The sequence below is a fragment of the Schistocerca piceifrons genome, chromosome X, assembly GCF_021461385.2.
Source record: "Schistocerca piceifrons isolate TAMUIC-IGC-003096 chromosome X, iqSchPice1.1, whole genome shotgun sequence".
In the NCBI taxonomy this organism is placed as follows: Eukaryota; Metazoa; Arthropoda; class Insecta; order Orthoptera; family Acrididae; genus Schistocerca; species Schistocerca piceifrons.
The window spans coordinates 61824583-61839673 of record NC_060149.1 but is presented as its reverse complement, the minus strand read 5'-3'; the positions used below and the strand labels follow the sequence as shown (position 1 = coordinate 61839673).

The 15091-nt window shown below is 38.9% G+C and overlaps 1 long non-coding RNA gene across 2 annotated transcripts in view; it reads right to left on the bottom strand.

The window, feature by feature from the left end:
• Positions 1-15091, bottom strand: part of LOC124721974 — a 36478-nt gene that overhangs the window by 10075 nt on the left and 11312 nt on the right. For both annotated transcript variants that reach the window (XR_007006419.1, XR_007006420.1), the window contains exon 4: positions 13180-13607. This is a non-coding gene — a long non-coding RNA (uncharacterized LOC124721974). The remainder of the gene's footprint in view (positions 1-13179; positions 13608-15091) is intronic.

The following is a 15091-nucleotide window of genomic DNA, read 5'->3' as shown; positions in this document are numbered from 1 at the left end:
CTTGAGGAGAGTAGAACACACACAGCAGGATAACAAGTGGACAGCTGAGGACTCCACCCAAAGGTGTGTAGCGGGTCGGGATTTAGTGACACTAGATATTGAGCATCAGTGACAGAGGGGAGCAAAGTTCATTATTTTGTCAAGGATGGTGGGAGGGAAAATGACACTTTGTGGGTAGTGGAGTGGGCATTTTCCTTGGCTCATTGAGTAAGGTGTGAGTGAAACATTGGTGGTTCCACTAACAGTCATTTATTGAGACATAATGCCCTTTAAGCAAACAGAGTAATACAGTGTGTTTTAACTTGCTCAATTCCTTGTGGCCACAGCGCAGCGGAGTCATGGCATGCAGATTCCAGTGATCACTGGTGCAGCGACGGCTCATGTTGCAGCAGCAGCGGTGTGGTTTTCATTCAGTACCATACTGGTGACTCACTGTGGTGGCGGCATGGACTTCTCCTTGTGAATTTGCTCGTTGCATTATTAATTATGGTATGGTGCAGAGTGCTCTGCCCTGGAATCGAACCAGCGACACTCAGGTTCAGCATCTTCTGGTGGAGTTCATCAACCCCTAGGTTCACAGGTGACCCATTTGGTGAGGTCACAGTCCCTTCATCCTCACCAGCCACTTAGGTGAGTACCACACAAACTTCTTTCTGGTAACATCTGGGATGGCATCATCTGCATTGAGCTATTGGCACACTATCAACAACTTCTTTTGTTGAGCAGCGTAGTGGCTAAGTCGTTGAAGCGAAGTATGACGTCTGATGACTAATCATCAGCCTGTCCATCCAGGCGACATTTCTTCATTCTTTGTTCCAATGCTGCACTTCTGAATATTATGGCTTAACGTGTCAAAGTCTCTAAAATGTTCACTTAATTTGTAGTAAGTCTTCACGTCTTTTTCTGCTTTGAACAACTGTAAATAACATATAATTATTATACACCCTACATAACAAGTGGAGTTCTCACTCCTTCCACCTTGTGGCTTCCACCAGTCTTCCATTCTGTTGCTCATTGTCTGTATAGGCTGAGCAATGAGGACAATCCCTGAAAGTCTCAATTGACTGCCCATGTGGTCTGCTAATGCACGAGCTACCTTCTGAGTGACCAGAAGTTCCTCCAAAGTGTATGAAATTTCCTCTTGTTTTCACCCAAGAGAAAAGGAGTTCCCCTGGTCAAGATGAGAAACTACTACAAGAATGAAATGTTAGGTTAGGTTCAGAGATGTGGGTAACACACATTGCTGCAAGCTAGCCCTAACCACTCATGCAGTCAGCTTACAGTACTGATGAAAAGCTGAAAAGTAAAAACTGGATCAGAAAGTAAATGTAGCAAGAGAGTCTTTTATGCAAATTCAGTATGAAAATAGCAAAAAATGTGAGGAGAAAGGCTTGAAATAGCCTGGTGCCTCACAGTGTGCTTTCATAGATAAATTTTTGAAATGCAGATTAAATAACTATGCTTTCTGTCAGCTGTCTTCCATTTCAGCATCAAACAGATCCACGAGAGACTGAATTGGAGGTTTGCTTTCATTGAGTGCCTTTATGTACAACCAGAACTTCCTAGTATTTTCTGATATATTTTTTGCTATGGCATGACTTATAATTATTGCACACCACATGCATGGCCCTTCTTAGAGGTGCATTGTAGACCCAAATATTCCTTTTGTGTGTTGGCAGTTGAACTGGTTGGTTCAGGCAGTTGTCAAACAATATATTTACTATCAGGCACAAATCCAGAGGAGGAGGGGTGAGGTGGTGGGGGGTTGGGGGGGAGATCATGACTACCTACCCACACAACAAAAATTTAGTACAAACATTTATATTTTTATGTATGTCAGTTTCAAATTCCTTAGCTAACTTTCAGAGAATACAGTAGCATGAGAACTAAGAGTCTTGAAAATGGCAAGGAGTTATGGAACCTACAAGCTAAGTTTAGCACAGTGTGTAATTTTCAGTTGCTTGTATGAGGATCCATCCACTCACATTAATGGACATGCAGCCTGACATGTAACATTCCAGCCATGTAAAGTCACACGTTCACAGGCTGGCTGTATCTGCTGCCAACAATAAATTCAACATAGTTCGAGAGTCCACAGGCAGAACCAGAAAACCACTGGAAGTTGAGTAAGGAAAGACATAAAGGGAAAGACTCTCCACTAGGAAAAGAAAAAATAACAGATAAACTGACTTTCCAAATGTAGATGGAAAAGACAGCATTTCCCTCATTTCCACACTCCTTTAGCCATTATTTGCAGGCCAGTGTTCACAATTGTGTTCGGTGAAATACTTATAATTGGGAATACACAATTACTATTTTATATCATGTTAATTAAGGTGTTACTATATTTGTGAGAGTTTCTTGTTATTATAGTTCTTTAATTAACTGCAAGACACATGTAGATCTCAGATCTTTTCAAAGACTATATTTTTCTGAACTGCAATTTCTTGGATGTTGTGCTAAAGCAACGTACATTTCACTGCTGTCGATAAATTATTACCATTCCATCAAAAATATTTCTTGTATTTTATGATAATTAAACAATTTATTATTATGATATTGAAAATCTTTTACATATTTTATTGTTATTGGTATGTTAAAAATTGGGTTAATGGCAAGCTATATTTGATTTGGGGGGAAGGGAAGATGGAAACTGTAACAAATTGTGACACCCACAGAGCTCAATCGCGAATCTTGGATGCACACCTGTTCAGTATTACTTCGCAAGACTGTTTGATCTTACTACTGATAACATTTACACAGTATTCCTAGTTGATACTGCATATTAACCTGCCCAGTCACCACCTACTACCATCATATACTCTGATGTTTCTCTACTGTCAAATTTAGGCTTTCTCTGAATGACTCTCTGAACAATGTGTCTGAATTCAATGGTCGGTAGAAACACTTCATTATCTTTCAAAGGCCACTGAATTCAGTTACTATTACTGAACGATACAGCACAGTGGTTAGAACACTGAGCTCGCATTCAGGAGGATGATGGTTCAAATCCCCATCTGGCCATCCTGATTTCGCTTTTTGTGATTTCCCTAGATCACTTAAACCAAATGTCAGGACAGATGTAAGGACATGCCAGTTTCCTTCCCCAGCCTTCCTTAATCCAAGCTTGTGCTTCGTCTCTAATGACCTCAGTGCTGACTGGATGTTAAACATGAACCTTGCTTGCTTCCAGTTAATATTATCCTTCATAGTTCCCAGTCTGATTCATTTTGGATCTCCCTATATCTAATGCTTCTGCTAAACTCTCCATATGGGGATTTTAATCTATCTTTCCACTATATGTTTCATCTGCTGTCAAAAATTTCCCACTTTTCTATGTCGAATTTAAACACAGTCAGCAAAAATAGCTTACAGTATTTCATGGCAGGGGAAAGGAGTATCATGTAATTTATTATGCTGAAATGTAATTATTGTCAAACTCAAAATGAAAGTAGATAAAATAAGTGAAATATGCCTTAAATGAGTAGTTAGTGTGGGTATTTAATCATTTTTGATCTTATCAGCAATGTTAATTAAAATGAAAAGGTGACTGCAAAAACATTCTTTATCATATCATACGCATTTCAAGCAACAGTTCTTTTTGTCAACACATGCTAAGCATATGGGGATGAATGAGGCATTGTCAATAAGGTTTCTTAACTGGCTTCTGACTTTGCGTACTGATGCCGTGCTAAAACTTCGGTTTGTGGAAAACTTTGACATAATACAGACTTTTAACTATCATTAGCAAAAGAGCATGTGAGTGCCCAGCTTCATACTTACGAGCTGGAATCCAAAATTTTTGGGACTGGTGCTGCCATCTGGAAACTAGGAGTAGGATCCTTGCACTGCTAGGTGGCGAGAGGTGCATATCTGATGAGTCAGTGTGCGGAGTGGCATTCAGCTGGGAGGACATGTTGCGTGTCCACAGTGATTTCCATAATACTCTGCGTTTGGTGTGTGGTGATTTTATGATGGATCCACGAACAGAACAGTGCATGTGTATCAAATTCTGTCTTCTTGTCACAGGTTATCACCAGCGATGAGAGCTGGATTTATGGTTATGACCCAGAGACAAAGCAACAATTGTCCCAGTGGAAGAGCCCGGGCTCTCCAAGACCCAAAAAAGCGAGACAGGTGAAGAAAAAGTGAAGAGCATTATCGTCGTTTTCTTTGATACCAAAGAATTTGTCCCACCCAACTGAACAGTGAATTTTGCGACGGCTCTGCGAAAACATGCGGCGACAACAGCCCGAACTTTGGTGTCAAGGGAACTGGCTGCTGCATCCCGACAACGCGCCCTGTCACATGTCCTTGCTCACCAGGACCTTTTTGGCAAAAAGCAACATGGCAGTTGTACCCCACCCACTGTACTCACCAGATTTGGTATCTTGTGACTTCACGCTATTCCTAAAATGGAAACTCAAGATGAAAGGCTGTCGGTTTGACACTCTAGAGAGGATTCAAGAGTGATCACTGGTGGTGATAAACACCCTCAAAGAAAATGACTTCCAGAAATCGTCTGACCAGTAGTAGAAGAGCTGGGATCAGTGTGTATGTGCAGATGGGAACTACTTCGAGGGTGATGGTGACGATTAGTCCAAAGGTAAGGTTCTCAACAGATGTCAGCACCAGTCCCAAAAATTTTGGATAGCACCTCGTATATTTTATAGAGAAAACTTATTAATCAGAATAAGAGTCTCCATTTTCATATTATCTGATTAACAAATACAATTTTATTCATTTTAGATTACTTATTAACTGAATAATTTATATACAACATTGTCATAGATAATAACAGTGACCACTGCAGTAGTCTGTTATATCTGCCTGTCATATAAGTTGACTTTTCTAAATGAGTATACTTTCTTGAATGACAAACATATTTGCCATGGTTGCCAGCTACCCTTATCCCAATGACTGTCATTATTTACAACTATAAAAGTGTGAAATTTTTGAATGGGTCCCATGTTTACAATTAATGATCAGCTGATTGACACCAGGAAATCTGTTCTAATACCACGGATAAACTTAACACCATCTGATGCAAGTACGCCTTTTCACTTGAGAAGAAGACAGTTGCCTATTAGGATTGCATTTGTGATCACTATAAACAACTTGCTGCGGCAAATGCTTCAAACATTAGGATTGTATGAATGGTGGTGTCTGTTCTTTCGGACATGTCTGAAAGGACAGACATCATGTATTTATATAACTGAGTCACCTCAGCGGGCTATAAATCCACCATCCATCAACCTCCTGTACAAATCTCAATGTAATGAGCATGAAGGATATGGACGGGGACTGCGGGTAGGAGGCACTAGGTGGGAATGTGTGTTGACCGAGGGACATGCTGAAATAGTTCGTGCAGTTGCTATAAATACATGTCTGGGAGGCACAGTATTTAACGCAACTGTCTAGTAAGCTGGACATCCCAATTTAAAATCCTGGTCCAGCACATGTTTTTTTTCATTGCTGCTGATTCCGCATAAATTGTTGATGCAGCTGACATAATGAGTTCCTTCCCCTCCCTTTCCTTTCCTTTCTCTCACCTCCACCTTCAGTTTACATGATCAGGAATGTATTTGCCAAATCCTGTCTTTACTCACAGAAGAGTGTATGTAGCCTTTTCAGGGGTAACTAAATCGACCAACATTTGTGTATCCCTTAAAGAAAATGAAGAACAAAAAGTTCTCAAATATTACATTCTTACATCAAATATTGTTTACACTGAGGCACTGTAATGCTCTGTAAAGAATTTTGCTCTAAATTATGTGCATGGAAATGTGTATACAAGAATGTATCATAAATTGATGATTATTATTTCATGTCACTCAATTCATTTTTAACCTAGATATGGCTGTTGTCCTTCAGGAAGGATTTTTCAGAGGAGCTTAAAGACTTCTTATATTCATTCCTTATTCTACCTTCCAGCAGATGCCATTAGTACACACTTCATTCAGCTGACACATACCGTAGTTTAAAACAACATTTAGCTTTCATTGCTAAGTCAACATTACCCTGTGTACAAAAGAAAACTTTGTTTGCTGAAAATTGGTTACCTGCCTGACCTGGTTGATGGGTAAGTATAACTTCTCTGAGCACATAAGTATTAGAGAAATACCTATTCACATATTCTCTCAAAATGTCATATTAACATAGTAAGGGATAATATGGGTATTTGCATGCCTGATACAACATGAATGATTGTCAATTGAAGCACATCCTTCTAGAGGGTCATTAGCTGTATGCATACAAAAATCAGATACAATGTTTTCTGCCATGTCTCTTTGTCTGTAATATATGTACACAGGTGCTTATACTACATTGCACAACAAAAGCATACTATACCAATATGAATCACTAAAATGTATATAATATGCTCATAATCATATTGTCATCATTCTGTGCAAATCAGTTTTCATTGTTTGTTATACTGGAATTGAGAACCTAAATGTATGTTACTGTTGTTACATATGTACCAATATAAAAATCCTGTGTGTGAACATTTGCTGGAAAAAGAAACTCAGGGGGACAGTTGACTTCAGATCTGACAGTTCAACAAATACAGTGAAGCCGTTAAAAATTCGTGTGTAAGTTGCAAAAGTGAATTATTAAAGTATAATGAGCGTATTGCTAGTTTACAATGTGTAATCAGCAGTCTAAGAATAGAAATCGACAGCCTGAAGTCCGAAAATATGGAACTGAAGTCGAAGCGAAACATGGATCCATTGCTTCAAGACAGACAGAAGGACAAAAACTTTCGCGAGAACATGGCTACATTGGTGCAAAATGACGCTGATAAATCATCAGAATGGAAGGTAGTACACAACAAGCGTCAAACAATCGGCACTAAAAATTCGTGTACAGCAAATGTTTCGAGGCTCGAGAATATAAACAATTTTGATGTACTTTGTTCTAGTAATAGTCTCACTGAAAGTGAAAACAATCGTAAGAAGAGTGTGCCGATAAACTATCGGAAAAAGGTTAGGTTTGATCTTCCAAAGCCACAACGTTCAGTTAACAGCAATGAAAGTGGCAGTGGTGTGATCCAGTCTGCTGTGAGTGAAACATCAACAAATCGTTTTCACATTTTCGCTGATAGTCATGGTAGAGGCATGGCTGATATAGTGAAAAGCAGTTTTAATGCTGCCGATGTTTGTGGAATTGTGAAGCCAGGTGCTAAAGTTCAAGAAGTTGTAGCGGGGTGTGATCCTGAAAAAGTAAAAAACGAGTGTGTGATCTTAATAGGTGGCTCAAACAACGTTGCCTGCAACGAAGGGAATGGTGCCATACAGTCGCTCAGGAAGAAAATATCGGCGCTTCATCAGTCTAAGGTATTTGTTGTGAACATTCCAAAGAGACATGACTTAATTCCACAGTCCTGTGTAAATGAAGCTGTCTCACAAACGAACTCTAAGTTAGCAAAGTTGTGTAAGCATTTTAAAAATACTTGTGTTGTAGATGTAAGCAGTTTTGGACGAGATTTATTTACAAGACACGGTATGCACCTGAACAGATCAGGAAAAAAAGCATTAGGTACCCTCTTAAAAACAAAAATATTGGAAGAAGTCCACAAATGTACCCCAAAGTTGGAACCAATCGCACTTGAATGGCTCCAACCATCAAGTCAGACTCGGTTTCAAACTCAAATGTTTCAGGAAATTGTTAGTAATGAATGTACTGTGTCTGTAGCTACCGATAATTTTTTAGGCAAAAGTTTAGATCTGTCTCTAATTCCAAAGAAATGACGATTTTTCACCAGAATGTGGGAGGACTTGGTAATAAAGTAAATGACATTACTGTTCTGTTAGAGGAACCACAAGGAATAAAAGATACTGATGTATTATGTTTTAGTGAACATCATGTGAAGGATATTGAAAGGTTGCAACTAAGTGGTTACTGTCAGGCAACGCATTACTCTAGAACCATCATGGAAAAAGGTGGAGTGGTAATTTATGTAAAAAACAACATATCTTACAATGCATTAGATTTAAAGAGCCATTGTATAGAGCAACAAATTGAAGTATGTGGTGTTGAGATTACTGTAAATGACTTCACGGCTGTAGTGTTAGCACTGTATAGATCTCCCTCAGGGAATTTGAATGTATTTCTTAAGCACTTAGATTCTTTATTATCCATTCTGTACTCAAAGTCCAAGAACTTGATAATTACTGGTGACTTTAATGTTGATTTCCTAAATGAGAGCAATAGTAAAGCTGATTTAGTACATTTAATGGAGTCTTATAATCTGATGGCAATAGTAGATTTCCCAACTAGGATTACTGTTAACAGTAAAAGTCTGATAGATAATATATTTATAGATAAGTCTACATGGAATGAGATCACTGTACATCCAATCACTGGCCTTTCTGATCATGGTGGTCAATTGCTTAGGCTCAATTACATCAGTGTGTGCAACAGTTCCGAGCATTCTTGGAAATCTTTTAGAATAATAAATGAACAGGGCCTTAAAAAATTCAATGATAGCCTAAAAGAGATAGACTGGAGCCAAGTTTATAGGGAAACAGATGTAAACAAAAAGTACAATTCATTTTTAAATGAATTCATGTCTGTATTTGAGTCCATCTTTCCCAAAAAAGTAGTTAAAAATAGTCATATAGGCAATGCCAAGAAGTCTTGGATCACTACAGGGATAATAACATCTTGTAGAACAAAGAGGATGTTATACAGTTCTCTCAGGACTTGTAATGATCCAAAGAAACGACAACACTACAAACTTTACTGTAGCATTCTCAAGAAGGTTACAAATAAATCTAAAAGTATGTGCATAAAATCAGAAATTGAAAGCTCAGAAAATAAAATTAAAACTATATGGAATGTAATAAAGAGGGAAACTGGCAGGACAACAGGGAACATGTCTCAGGTAGAGATTAATACAGGGGACAGTATCATAAAGAAACCTGAGTTGGTTGCAGAAATATTTAATAACCACTTTTTGAGAGCAGCAGAGAAGACAGGCTGTAATGGTTCTATGGAAGAATCATTGTCCCTCTTACAGAAAGCTATTAGCAACAGAATCCCACAGTTATCCTTACCTCCAGTTACTGTAAGCGAAGTCATAAGAGTAATTAGATCATTGAAAAATAAATATTCTGCTGGTGTGGACAATATTTCTAGTAAAATACTGAAACACTGTTATAAATTTGTTAGTCCCATCTTATGCAACATATTCAATGCATCCCTACAAGATGGGATTGTCCCTGACAGACTTAAGTTGGCTGTAGTGATTCCTCTCTTTAAAAAAGGGGATAAAAGCATTGTTACAAACTATCGCCCAATATCCCTATTAACTACCTTCTCGAAAATTCTAGAAAAACTCATGCACAGGAGGATTGTAGACCATCTCAACATCCACAGTATCTTAAGCAAAAATCAGTTTGGGTTTCGTGCCGGTCTTTGTACTGAACAGGCAATATTCTCTTTCAGCAACCAAGTTTTGGAAGCCATTAACAAAAAAATGTCTCCAGTGGGTATTTTTTGTGATCTTACGAAAGCCTTTGACTGTGTAAACCACCAGATTCTTTGGAAAAAGGCAGAATACTATGGTTTAGGTGGTACTGTTGGCTTGTGGCTACAATCATATCTACAGGATCGGAAGCAGACTGTAATGCTAAATGGCTCTTCTGGAGAACCTGCCTCGTCTGAATGGGGCACGATAACGTGTGGTGTGCCTCAAGGCTCCGTTTTGGGCCCACTGCTTTTCCTCATCTTTATTAATGATCTTCCTCTTTGTTCTGAGACAAACAGCAAATTTACCCTGTTTGCCGATGATACCACAATTCTAATTGACGATTTGATTGATCATGATCTTGAAAAAACTACAAATACTGTTTTTAATGACATCTTAAATTGGTTCTCCTCAATTGGTCTCTCGCTCAATGCAGATAAAACTCATTATATGAGGTTCCATACATCACAAAGTAATCCCGATGAAATTAACATAAAATGTAGAGATCAACCAACACAGAAAGTTGAAGACACAAAATTCCTGGGTGCTTACATAGACAGTAAATGTAATTGGTCGGTTCACATTCTTCATCTATGTAAAAAACTTAGCTCGGCAACATTTGCATTACGGGTAATTTCTTCAGTGGCTGAAGTTGACACTATTAAGGTTGCCTACTTTGGCTACTTCCACTCATTGATGTCATATGCTATCATATTCTGGGGGAACCAACCACTTGCAAAAAAAGTTTTCACCATCCAAAAAAAAGCAGTCAGAATAATGTGTGGGGTCCATCAAATACACTCTTGCAGGCACTTGTTTCGGAAGATAGGTATCCTAACAACTGCCTCACAGTATATTTTTTCCTTGCTGACCTTTGTGTGCAAAAATTATTCCATCTACCAAGACAACAGTAAATTCCATGGTTATAATACCAGAAACAAAAACAATCTACATTTAGAAATGAAACGTCTCACTCTGGTACAAAAAGGAGTTTACTACTCCAGCATTAAGCTGTTCAATGCTCTACCACTACATATCAAATGTGTTCATACAGAACTGCCAAAATTTAAACAAGTTCTCAAAGATTACCTGACAGAGAAATCTTATTATACTGTGGATGAATACCTGAAAGAAAATGTATACCATCACTAAACTTATTGTGTCTAGAAGTAGTTCAATTGATTTTATTGTGCATTTGGGCATTAGCGTACTTTTTGTAACAACAGATTGGCTGTACATGTATTTACTCTTGTAGGTCTAATATCTGATTTAACTTTGTGCTCTTATCTTTAACCTTTATTTGAAACTCCTTTTTCTGTCAAATGGTAGTTATGTTATCTAGCTGACATTGTATCTGTTACTTTATTTATAGTATGTCTTACTTAAACTATGTACAATTCTCCATTGAATTGCCCTTGTATTTATTGTAAGTTTAAATTGAAACCTGTACAATTTGACACGTTCCATATCCTTGTGATTGACTCACTAACTGGATCTACGGAACAAGAAATAAATAAATAAATAAATGACAGCATGGTGACAGTGGCAGCAAACTTTGGCACTATAAATCCAACTCATTGAGAAAAGCAATATTCACATGAGCAGAAAAACAAGTTTATGGGTGGAACTGATAGAGCTGACTGAAATATTTCAGTCTATACTGCATTTATCAGTGTTAAGAAATGGCAATTCCCATTTACTGCACATTTTGTCAATGTAGTGGTACAATGCATGGCAACTGTACAGGGAGGATGGTGGTAAATTGGACCACATGAAATTTCATCAAAGAACTGTCACTGCAATTCTGGAATCAAATTGCTGTGCTGCTATGCAAAGAAGAAGACCATCTAAAATTACAAAAAATGATTTTTGATATGAAAACTGGAACATGATGTCACAGATTTGCCTCTAGATTCTGTTTCAAGAAAGAAGAAACAACATCACTGTTTCCAATGTCAGAAAAAGTCTATGTCACTGTGCATTAAATGCAGTGTACCACTTCATGTTTCTTATTTCATACAAAATAGCAAGACAGCATTGATTTGATGCTTTGAGATTGTGTTAAGTGCATGTATACACGAGGTGATTTTTTCCACTATGTACAAATTCTGGGGATTGATCAGTGAGAGGCTACAGAACATAAAAGGTCTAATGAACTTGTGTCCAGAAATGTATGGTTTCCACACTATAGACCATTTATTCAGTTATACATTGTTATAGAGACTGTAGTCTAATATGCGCTGTACTACACAGCCACTGTTACAGTATGCATGGTTTCCTTGTAGAGGGTGGTACTGTTTCTCACATTTTATGTCCTAGTGCCCTCTCCTGCCATAGTAATCAGTAATGTTGTGTCCAATTCATCTCTCTTGCTGACTCTCCTTGTAGTGGATGTGATACAGCATTGTACACAATGGTTCCATATTTGAATCAAGAGCTTGCCGACATGGTGTTTACTTATGGAAAGGCAAATGGCAACAGGCAGCGGGCAGCAAGGTTGTATCAAGAAACCTATCCCTGCCAACAACAACCACAGTGTTCAATGTTTGCAACAGTGTTTCACCATTTGTCTGAGTCATGGTCATTTCAGGAAGCACTAAATCCTGAAGGACGTACCAGGAATGTTTGGACCCCAGACTTGGAGGAAAATGTGATTAACATTGTGGAAGGTGACGTGGTGTCAGTATCAAGCAGTTAGTCCACCAGTGCACGGTAAGCCAGACGACCATGTGGAACATTCTCCATGACAATTGTTACTACCCTTCTCACTTACAGCGTGTGCAGGGCTTACTAGCGACAGACTTTCCACATCAGGAGCAATTTTGTCACTGGATTCTTCACCAAGCAACCATGCTACTGGGATTTGTGTCATCCATCCTATTCACAGATGAGGCCATCTTTACGCGGAGTGGTATCTTGAACTTTCGTAAGTCATTTGTGGGGCAGTATGCAGAATCCCCATGTTATGGTGACAGCAAATCATCAGGATCAGTGCAGCTGGAATGTGTGGGCTGGAATAATTTGCAACCATATTTTGGGACCAGTCTTCCTTCCACATCGCCTAACAGGCCACAACTATCAGCGTATCTTGTAGGTGACTTTGCCTCCTCTGTTGGAAGAAGTTCCGTTGGTGATTTGAAGGGTTATGTGGCTGCTACATGGTGGTGCTCCAGCCCACTTCGTGATTAATGCCTGGGCACATTTCAGTTGTATCTTCCCTGGCTGATGGATGGTCTGTTCATTCACTGTATCTCAACCCTTTGTGATTTCTGGTTATGGGGCCATCTCAAAAGTATCATGTATGCACAGCCCATTCCAGATGTGGAGACACTGGAGCAGCAAATTTATGCTGCCTTTGACACTATCCAGATGCAGCCGGGCTAATGTGAATGTATGAGACAGAACACACTATAGCATATGCGTTGAGGCACATGGAAACCATTTTCAGCACATACTGTAACAGTGGCTGTATAGTACAGCTCATATTAGACCACAGTCTCTGTAACAATGTACGACTGAATAAATGGTCTAGCACGGAAACCATGCATCTCTGGACATAATTTCACGAGACTTTTTTGTTCCATATCCTCTCATCAATCAATCCCTAGAGTTTGTACACTGTGTAAAAAATCACCCTGTAGAGCTGAAGTCCTTCCAGAAGAATGGGATACTCTTCAAAAACTGTGCAAATAAAAAGTGTGACTTACTTGACTTAATTCCTTTTACTCCAACGTGGAGCATAGGGCACATATTAGAGCTCTCCATCTGATCCTGTTCGTTGCCATTTTATTGATGTTACTCCAGGAGTGGCCAACGGCTGCCACCTCAGCTTCAACAGTCCTGCACCAGGTCGACCTTGGTCTGCCTCTCCTCCTTGCTCCCTGTTGGTTCCATTCTAAAGCCTGCTTTGGAATATGTTGCGGGCCTCTTCTCAGGGTGTGTCCAATCCATCTCCATTGCCTTTCTTTTACGGTTATCTCAGCTTTCCATTGTTGGGTGCGTTGCCATAGTTCTTGGTTTGAGATAACATTTGGCCAGCGTACTCCCAGTGTAGTCCAATACAAATCCTGATCCTCCAGGCTGGGGGTTAGGCATGGGGCTAACAACCTTGCCTTGTAAAAAATTTATACCATTACTGAAACACATAAGAGAGCAAACTGGATGGACACCTTGTTGATGACCTTTGGCTAGAAAACAAGGACAAGGGTGGGGTTTTGGAATGTAGGAACGATGTTCGATTCAGGAAAACTGGAACAAGTCTCTAGGGAGATGGAACGATACAAACTGGCGATACTTGAACTGAACGAAACATGATGGAATGTTTTTGGGGAATTCAGGTTGAGAGATGGGAAGACACTTCTGTATTCAGGGAAAGAGGAAAGAGAAGACTATGAAAATGGAGTGGGTATACTACTGACAGGAGAATCAAGGTGAAGCTTATTAGAGTGGAAGCCAATCTCAGGTCGGATTATTACAGCACAATTCAAGACTTGAGTAAAAACTATATCTTGTGCAGTGTTATGCACCCACAGAACAAGCAGACACCCAAGAAAAGGACATCTTCTATGGACAATTGAGAGAGGTTCTAGCCAGCATTAAAAAGAAAGACATAAACATTGTGATAGGGGACCTCAATGCCAAGATTGGTTGTGAAAATGAAGGGTTAGAGAAAGTTATGGGAAAACACGGGGCTGGAGTCCAAAATGACAACGGAGAGTGTTTTATTGATATGCACCTTAACGACAGGCTGGTTATTGGAGGATCAGTGTTCCCACACAAACTCTGCCATAAAATAACATGGCTCTCACCAGATGGCAAGACACAAAATCAGATCCATCATTTTGCAATTAGCCAGATGTGAAGGTGTTCCCTTCTTGATGTCCGAAACAGAAGAGGTCATGATTGTAGAAGTGACCACCATCTTGTAATAGCTGAAGTACAGTTAAAGATTGCTGCTACTAGTCATCAAGACACAAATTGCAGGCAGAAAAGGTTCAATATTAGAAAACTTCAAAACAAGGACATTAGAAAAGAGTTTGTGCTGGAGTTGAAAAAACGATACAGTCAGTTGGAGGTGGAGGATCGAAGTGAGGAAGAGGAAAGTATAGAAGTTGAGAGGAAGTGGAATAAAATCAAGAAATAAAGTGTAAGAATATTATATATTATTATAATTAAGTGATTATTCAAAATTTTCATTAAAATGCAAACCAAAAATTATTCAGCCTTTTCTGGGTTAAAGACATGTTCTCTTCACTCCCACAGCTACCCTTACCCCAATGACTACACTTATTCCAAATACTGTCATTATTTAAAACCATTAAAGTGCTGAAGTTTTGCATGGGTCCACTGGTATAGAACATAATACACATTTCCATTAAATTCCTTTTTAAAGTGACAGACAAAGAAGACAAACATTATGAAAGGAAGAGACAATTTTACATCCTTTAAGATCTGCAAATTATCTACACTATATAAACACAAAAGTGTTCAAAATTTTTCACTTATAAACAGGAACAATACAAGACAAAGAAGAGATTTATGCATGAATCATGATTCTCACCACCAAAGATAATGAAGGCTGTGGAAATAACTAAGCTGTTAGACACATTCACATTCTGC